Source organism: Mauremys mutica, chromosome 9 (assembly GCF_020497125.1).
Source record: "Mauremys mutica isolate MM-2020 ecotype Southern chromosome 9, ASM2049712v1, whole genome shotgun sequence".
NCBI classification, from domain to species: domain Eukaryota; kingdom Metazoa; phylum Chordata; order Testudines; family Geoemydidae; genus Mauremys; species Mauremys mutica.
Genome location: NC_059080.1, coordinates 30,311,949 through 30,319,525, shown reverse-complemented (window position 1 = coordinate 30,319,525; position 7,577 = coordinate 30,311,949).

The following is a 7,577-nucleotide window of genomic DNA, read 5'->3' as shown; positions in this document are numbered from 1 at the left end:
GCGGACAAGTTGATTCTTAACCGCAAAGCCAACTCCAGATTCACGACGTTCGTCACTGCTACGTCCACACCAGAAGAATGTGTAACCACCCCCTATTTCTGTGAGCTGACCTTCGTTGGCTAGATGAGTTTCACACAAGGCTGCAATATCGATGTTAAATCTTGCGAGCTCTCTAGCGACCAGGGCTGTTCTTCTTTCTGGTCGATCTGCTGAGGGGTTATCTTGAAGCGTGCGTACGTTCCATGTACCAATAATGAGTGGTGTCACCTTGCGGTTTGTTATTTGAAGTTTTGTTGTTCGACCGCATAAGATGGGATCCCCTCCAGCCGCGGTAAGCTGGCCAGGGTTCTGTGAAGCAAACAATGTTTAGGGCACCTTTTCTAGCCCCTTCCTCTTGCTACGGAGGTGAGCAGTGCGGTCCTAAAAAGGGCTGCTCAGTCACTCAGGTAGACGCCGAATCCAGCTGTTGCTTCGATCAGCAAGAAGACGACCATTAGACCTGAGCTGCCTGTGTGCAGGTCCACGGCTACAGCTCCCAGTGTATCCACACCTGCTGCTTCGTCGCTCGCCCATCGCCACAGGACTTTGAAATTTACGGAAGTTAGATGTCAAGACTTGCACGTGGATTGGATTAAAGTGAGGGAGAGGTGCGCATAGTCAGCCTCACTCTCTCTTCCCAGATCCCATCTTGCTCCAATGGCAGGACAAGAGTCGAGACGGTTGGAGATGGGCTGGGCGCAGTGGTTGACCAGGGCATCTTTCGTGTCTTGCCGTGCTCTTAGCGTACCACACCGCTTGCAGAAACCGCCTTCATGACCGTTGGTCCTATTCTAGAAGGTCTCATCCGCTCAATCCGCCAGAGTCTGTCTTCACATGCTCGGGATAGACAAAGCCCTATCTCACCGGAGGTCTAAGCCCAACGGCTACCCTCAAATAGCCACAGCCTTAAGAGCTGCACTTAAAAGCAAAAAGCAGACAAACCATGATTTAGTTGTAATTTTTTTCACTTGAGAACATTATAGTTATAATGCAACCTGTAGAAATATTGTAATCAGATGTAATTAAATGTTTAAATAATTTTCATTGTAACTGTAACTTGTTTCATTTCCTTTTGATGACTAGTATTTCAAGATCCAGGGTTGCCATAATTGTTGGTTAGAGAAATTGCACCTATGTTTTTCTGCTGAAAGAACAGCTTAAAGTGCCATTATAGAAGAACTGAAGGGCATGTGCAGAACAAGGAAAGCAGAATGAATAAATGACTCTCAAAAACTTGGATGATCAAAAATATTTTTTATTACATCTAAGACATATATAGTATAATTTGTCAGAACTGAACATAAATTCCTTTGACACAAAACTCTACTGTTTAATGAAAATAAGCTACACATGGATGGCATCCGCCACTGAATGCTCTGTCAACCTCCTGCATTCCAAGAATAGTTGGTGACAATAAATATGGAGAAAAAGTAAAGAACTTTCTACTCAATTTTACACATCATTTACTGTACCTGCACTGATTCCCCTATTAAATGGACATTTTTCAATGTCACATGCAACATTAGGAGGAAAAGTTATTTTATAGGTTACCTGAACTGCTCAAAGTGAGCCACTTATCAATATTGGATGGATGGACATACAGACTGACAGATACACATGTACACCAATATCTTTCTTTTCCAATATTGTTCTTTTTTATATTTTTTCTGGTTGATTTTTCTCCCCCATGGGAAGTTATTTTTAGATCACTTTCACTTGTGCTAATTGTTGTTTATAAATCTACAAAATGTCTTAATATATGCAGCGACAAAATACATGTTGCTATATGCAGCTTCATAAAGTAAGAAGTAGACTTTGATTGTAGAAATAGGTTTGATTTTACTTCCACTAACAGAATTTTCTCAGTTAGATAAGAGAAGGGTCAGGTCCAGTGTTGGTTACATGGTGTAGTAATAGTGAATTAGCATGGAAAATCAGTGCTTAACATAGTTTGGTAATAAATTCCACAGAGGTTCAGATTTGATAAATCTAAATGTTCTACTATGGCTATTGGGTCTTGATTTAATTGACAACCTGCAGTAACCAATATTCTCCCCAAATATCAAAAATTTCCCCATCTACTAGCACTGGTAGCAAGAAGGAGCTGTTATGTTTCCATTAATACAATTCCATATCAATAGTATAACTTGACAGACGAATACTATCAGAATGTAGGAGGAAAGACAAAAGCAATTACAGCTTTATTTTTTCCCCATTTCATAAAGCTATAACTAAGGCACTATGCTATTTCCATTTGGGAGAAGGGATAACCTTTTGGGTAAGACATTGGGCAGGGCTCAAGATCTAAGGTAAAATTTTCAGAAGTGCCTAAATGACTTAGAAGTCTGTCACTTTTGAAAATGGGACTTAGGCTCTAAGTAAGTCATTTAGGCACTTCTGAAAATTTATCTTTTACTTCCTCCCTCTACCTGTGTTTTAAATAGGTCAGGATTTGGCCCTATTGATCACATTTTCAGAAAAACCATCTAAATCACACTCCCAGAATTTGCATGTGTACCTGTTTACCAAAAAAAGAAAAGGAATTTACAGTGATCATGTGATCATGTGATGTGTATGTGATGTGTATGTGATGTGTATGTGCACAATTATCTGCTAACTACGTCAGATGCCAAACTGCATGTATGTATGTTAATTTTTTTAACACAGTTTCGGAGGCTTCTATGAAAAGCTTAGCACTTAGATTTCAGCCCAGCTACAGTATAGGCCTCTGCCTTTAAATTTTCTGGGAAAGCAAACCTCATATAGGTATCCCTGTACATATATTATTATTTTGTTCTACAGTTTTGTGGCGCTGAACTCAGGGGATAAATAATCTGTCATCTAAGTCTTTATATCACGCTTGCCACTAGTATCTCAGTAAGCTGACTTTTTTTTCATTAACTATTGATTTTACTCTGGGAAAAATTGTGTTGTAAATATATCAATGGGCATCGGAATTTATTTTTGGATTCTCTGTGGTTTCCAAGAAACGTGTTGTCACAGCCAGGCAGGTCATGACCTAGTAGTCATAAACAGAGTTTGCAGTCACAAGACAAAAGTAAGCTGGCTCAGGATATCTGGAGGTCAGAACCCCGAATCAGATGCCAGGAGTCCTGCCAGGTCAGGATGCCAGGAAATTAAACCAGGGGAAAAGGAGCAAGAAGCACAAGGCACACAGTCCACAAGGCACAAGATGGAGCCCAGTTCTGACAGTTTCCTGTTCCTGCTGCTGGCTTAAGTAGAGCCAGCAAGCCAATCAGCTGCTCTAGGACTCTGCCAATAAGACGGCGGGGGGAAAGCCTCAAACTGCAGTTGGGCTTCATGGGTCCCAGGTAAGTGAGCATTAGCAGGCTGCCAGATGGAGGATTGGAATGTGACTATTCCTATAAACCCTGCAAATTTGAGACCAGTGGCTCATGACATCTATCCTGGAAATTGTTCAGATTGGATATATCATCTTGGCAAAATAAACTTTCACAATAGGAATGCTGTTTTAAATTTAGAAAAATGAGTTAATCTAGCAAATTTTGCTGAGATTTGGCTTCCTATCTATGATTTTCATTTAATCAATATCTGTTTCATATAAATTTGCATATTTATAGTACCTACTATTGAACTACTTCATACTGTACTAATATAGTTTTTGGCATACTATTATGAAATCCAATTTTTTTAGGCTCATTGGGAAATATTGTAGGCAGAAATTGAATTATTTTATCCATAAATAAACTGAGTTCTCTAAAATACCATACGATAATTCCTAATGCATGCTAATACACTGTTGTTTGAAAATGGAATATCTCTGATAATTTTTCAAGGAACAGAACTAAGTGGTACATTTCATAAATGGAATGCCAAACAAGTTTAGGTTAAATATCTGAGAGTGCTAATGACAGAAGTAGATGCAAAACTTGAACCTTGCTCTCTGACGCTTTGCACTTCAATTTCAATGGGTCTGCTGTAAGTGGTTGCAGAATCGGCCCCTATTGATGAAGTATTGTGTTGTTTCTCAAACTGTTCTTAGCAGCTTGAGCTATAAGCTTAGTTAAACATTGTAATTTGAAGACTTGCATAATGCTTTTTTACATGCCAGAATTCTCACCAAAAAGATAAAATTAAAGTATTTTAAAACAAAATCACCAATTTCACCAATCTACTAGAATTTTTGAGGGGGTCAACAAGCATGTGGACAAAGGGATCCAGAGGATATTGTGTACTTACATTTTCAGAAAGCCTTTGACAGGGTCCCTCACCAAAGGCTCTTAAGCAAAGTAGCTGTCATGGGGTAAGAGGGAAGGTTCTCTCATGGATTGGTAACTGGTTAAAAGATGTCAACCAAAGGGTAGGAATAAATGGTCAGCTCCCAGAATGGAGAGAGGTAAATAAAGGTGTCCCCCCGGGGGTCTGTACTGGGACCAGTCCTATTCAGCATATTCATAAATGATCTGGAAAAATGGATGAACAGTGAGGTGACAAAATTTTCAGATGATACAAAACTACTCAGGATATTTCATTCCAAAACAGACTAAAGGGCTACAAAGGGACCTCACAAAACTGGGTAACTGGGCAACAAAATGGCAGATGAAATTCAGTGTTGATAAATGGAAAGTAATGCACAGAGGAAAACATAATTTCAGCTATACGTATAAAGTGATGGGGTCTAAATTAGCTGTTACTACTCAAGAAAGAGACCTTGTAGTCATTGTGGAAAGTTCTCTGGAAACATGCACTCAATGTGCAGAGGCAGTCAAAAAAGCTAACAGAGTTTTGGGAATCATTAAGAAATGGATAGATAATCAGACAGAAAATATCATATTGCCTCCATATAAATCCATGGTACACCCACATCTTGAATATTGTGTGCATATGTGGTTGCCCCATCTCAAAAAAAGATGCATTGGAATTGGAAAAGGTTCAGAAAAGGGCAACAAAAATGATTAGGGGTATGGAACAGCTTCCATACGTGGAGAGATTAATAAGATTAGGACTTTTCATCTTGGAAAAGAGACGACTAAAGAGGAGTATGCTAAAGTCTATAAAATCATGACTGATATGGAGAAAATAAATGAAGTGTTATTTACTCCTTCTCATAACACAGGAACTCTAGCGGGGTCACCAAATGAAATTAATAGGCAGCAGGTTTAAAGCAAACAAAAGGAAGTATTTCTTCACACAATGCATAGTCAGCCTGTGGAACTCTTTGCCAGAGGATGTTGTGAAGGCCAAGACTATAACAGCGTTCAAAAAAGAACTTGATACATTCATGGAGGATAGGTCCATCAATGGCTATTAGCCAGAATGGGCAGGGATGGTGTCCCTAGCCTCTGTTTGCTAGAAGCTGGGAATGGGCAACAGGGCATGGATCACTTGATGATCATCCGTTTTGTTCATTCCCTCTGTGGCACCTGACATTGGCCACTATCGGAAGATATTGGGCTAGATGGACCTTTGGCCTGACCCAGTATGGCCATTCTTATATTCTTAAAAAGTGGAGGAGGGAAGCTTTTATAAATAATTGTACAGCTATGTGAAATCACTAAACTCTATAACAACAGTGTTATGAGTAATTGCCCATAGCAAATGTATCTTTTGAAAGTTCTAAAACTGGCAGGAGGTCTTGTGAAATGTTTCTACAGAGCACAACTTTTGGGTTGTTCTTCCATCCTTATTACTGTATGTATGCTACAGTAGGTGAAACCCAGAGTATAGTTCACTTTGAATTTAATGAAGTGTGAAGGTGTTAGATGCTACAGTGTAACTACCGGTACTTTCTTATAGCATTACTGGACTTAGACTAACCACTTGGGCTATTGATTGGTGGGTCACATGAGTAGTATAAGAAAAAGGGTCTTGATTTTTTGCCTGTCTTAGTAGGATGATCATTTGCAATAGCTTCAGCTAAATTAAAAGTGTGTGTGTGTGTGTGTTTTTAAATGTAGCTAGGTGCTGCCTTGCACAGCATAAGCAAACATTGCAGAGAATTTCCTATAAGTTGTCTAAAGATCGGTGTTTCATACCTTATTGAAATGAAAGGTACCATAATATCCCCAATAGCTAGTTTATCACTTTCTAAATCCTATTATTAATATTAATCATAATTTCAGTATTTTTAAGTGATTTGATAGGCTGGAAAAGTTACCATTAAAGAGCCTATGTTGGTTTATGCAATGCTTCAAATCTCTAACCTGTCTCTTCAATCCGTCTCCTCATATGCCATGTTATTCTCTTTCCATATCCCCAAACTGTCCTTTTGTTTGACAGTGATAATTAAAGATCCCTCACTTTCTAAGAACCGTGGCTGATGAGCTTGGTGCTGTGGTGGATAGGGCTGCCCCAGTTGCTTCTGATGACATTTATTTTATGTTGCCATGAAAGTCCTCCCAGCGGGCTCTCTGTAACTGAAATGATTCTTTTGCTGACCAGCCAGTGTGAACTCCGTCCACAACGGGGGGATTTAGTGGAGAAACTAGTGGGACTGAGGTACTGATTTAGTGTGTCTTTGATCCTAAACTCTGGGTTAGGGAAAATAAATACTTGGTCATGGCTGGAGCCAGGTAGGTTGGCATTTCTCTATTAATAGCTCACCCATTGTTCTCTTAAGGACCTTTGGTATTCTCTCTGGAGTCACTTTGTCTCTGATAGTGTTTCATTTCCTGCTTGTTCTCCCTAACAGCCTCCTTTGCTTTAACCCCATGTAGTCTGATAATATCAAGCAGGTAAACTGAGGTAATGCGATATTCATGAAAATAATTCAGATGTCTCCCTCTTTATCCCATAATGAAGTAGCTAACATGGTCACAGAAGAAATGAGCTGTGCAAATACTATGCTAAGGTTCTGGGTTGAGGGCCAGATTATCAAATAATTCAGGTGTGCAACTGTGTGTGCACAATTGTGTGTGCAAACTAGCTAATTGCGTGTAAAAATGTTCTAATAAAAGAGGGGAAAGAGATTAAACTCTTTGATGGGAAGGTGGATAGATGGATAAGGTAGTCTGAATTTATTTTTCTCAAGGCATCAATATGGAGATGGAAGGCTATTTTGAATACCAAATTAGCAAATTTCTGTACTTTTCATTGTTCAGGTTTGTTATAATTTTAATCTTAACTTTGAATTTTCTGGATTTTCTATTTGTTTAAAAATGTGAATACTCTTGAAAAGTAATAGAGATCAAAACACTTATATTTGCCTGCAACTTAAACTCTATCGCAGAGGTTGGCAACCTCTGGCACGTGGCTCACCAGGGTAAACACTCTGGCAGGCAGGGCCAGTTTCTTTACCTGCCACGTCCGCAGGTTCGGCCAATCATGGGTCCCACTGGCCGCAGTTCACTGCTCCAGGACAATGGGAGCTGAGGGAAGTAGCGCAGGCTGAGGGATGTGTTGGCCGCGGCTTCCCGCAGGCCCCATTGGCCTGGAGCGGCGAACCGCAGCCAGTGGGAACCACGATCAGCCGAACCTGCGGATGCTGCAAGTAAATTGGCCTGGCCCACCAGGTTGCTTACCCTGGCGAGCTGCGTGCCAGAGGTTGCTGACCCCTG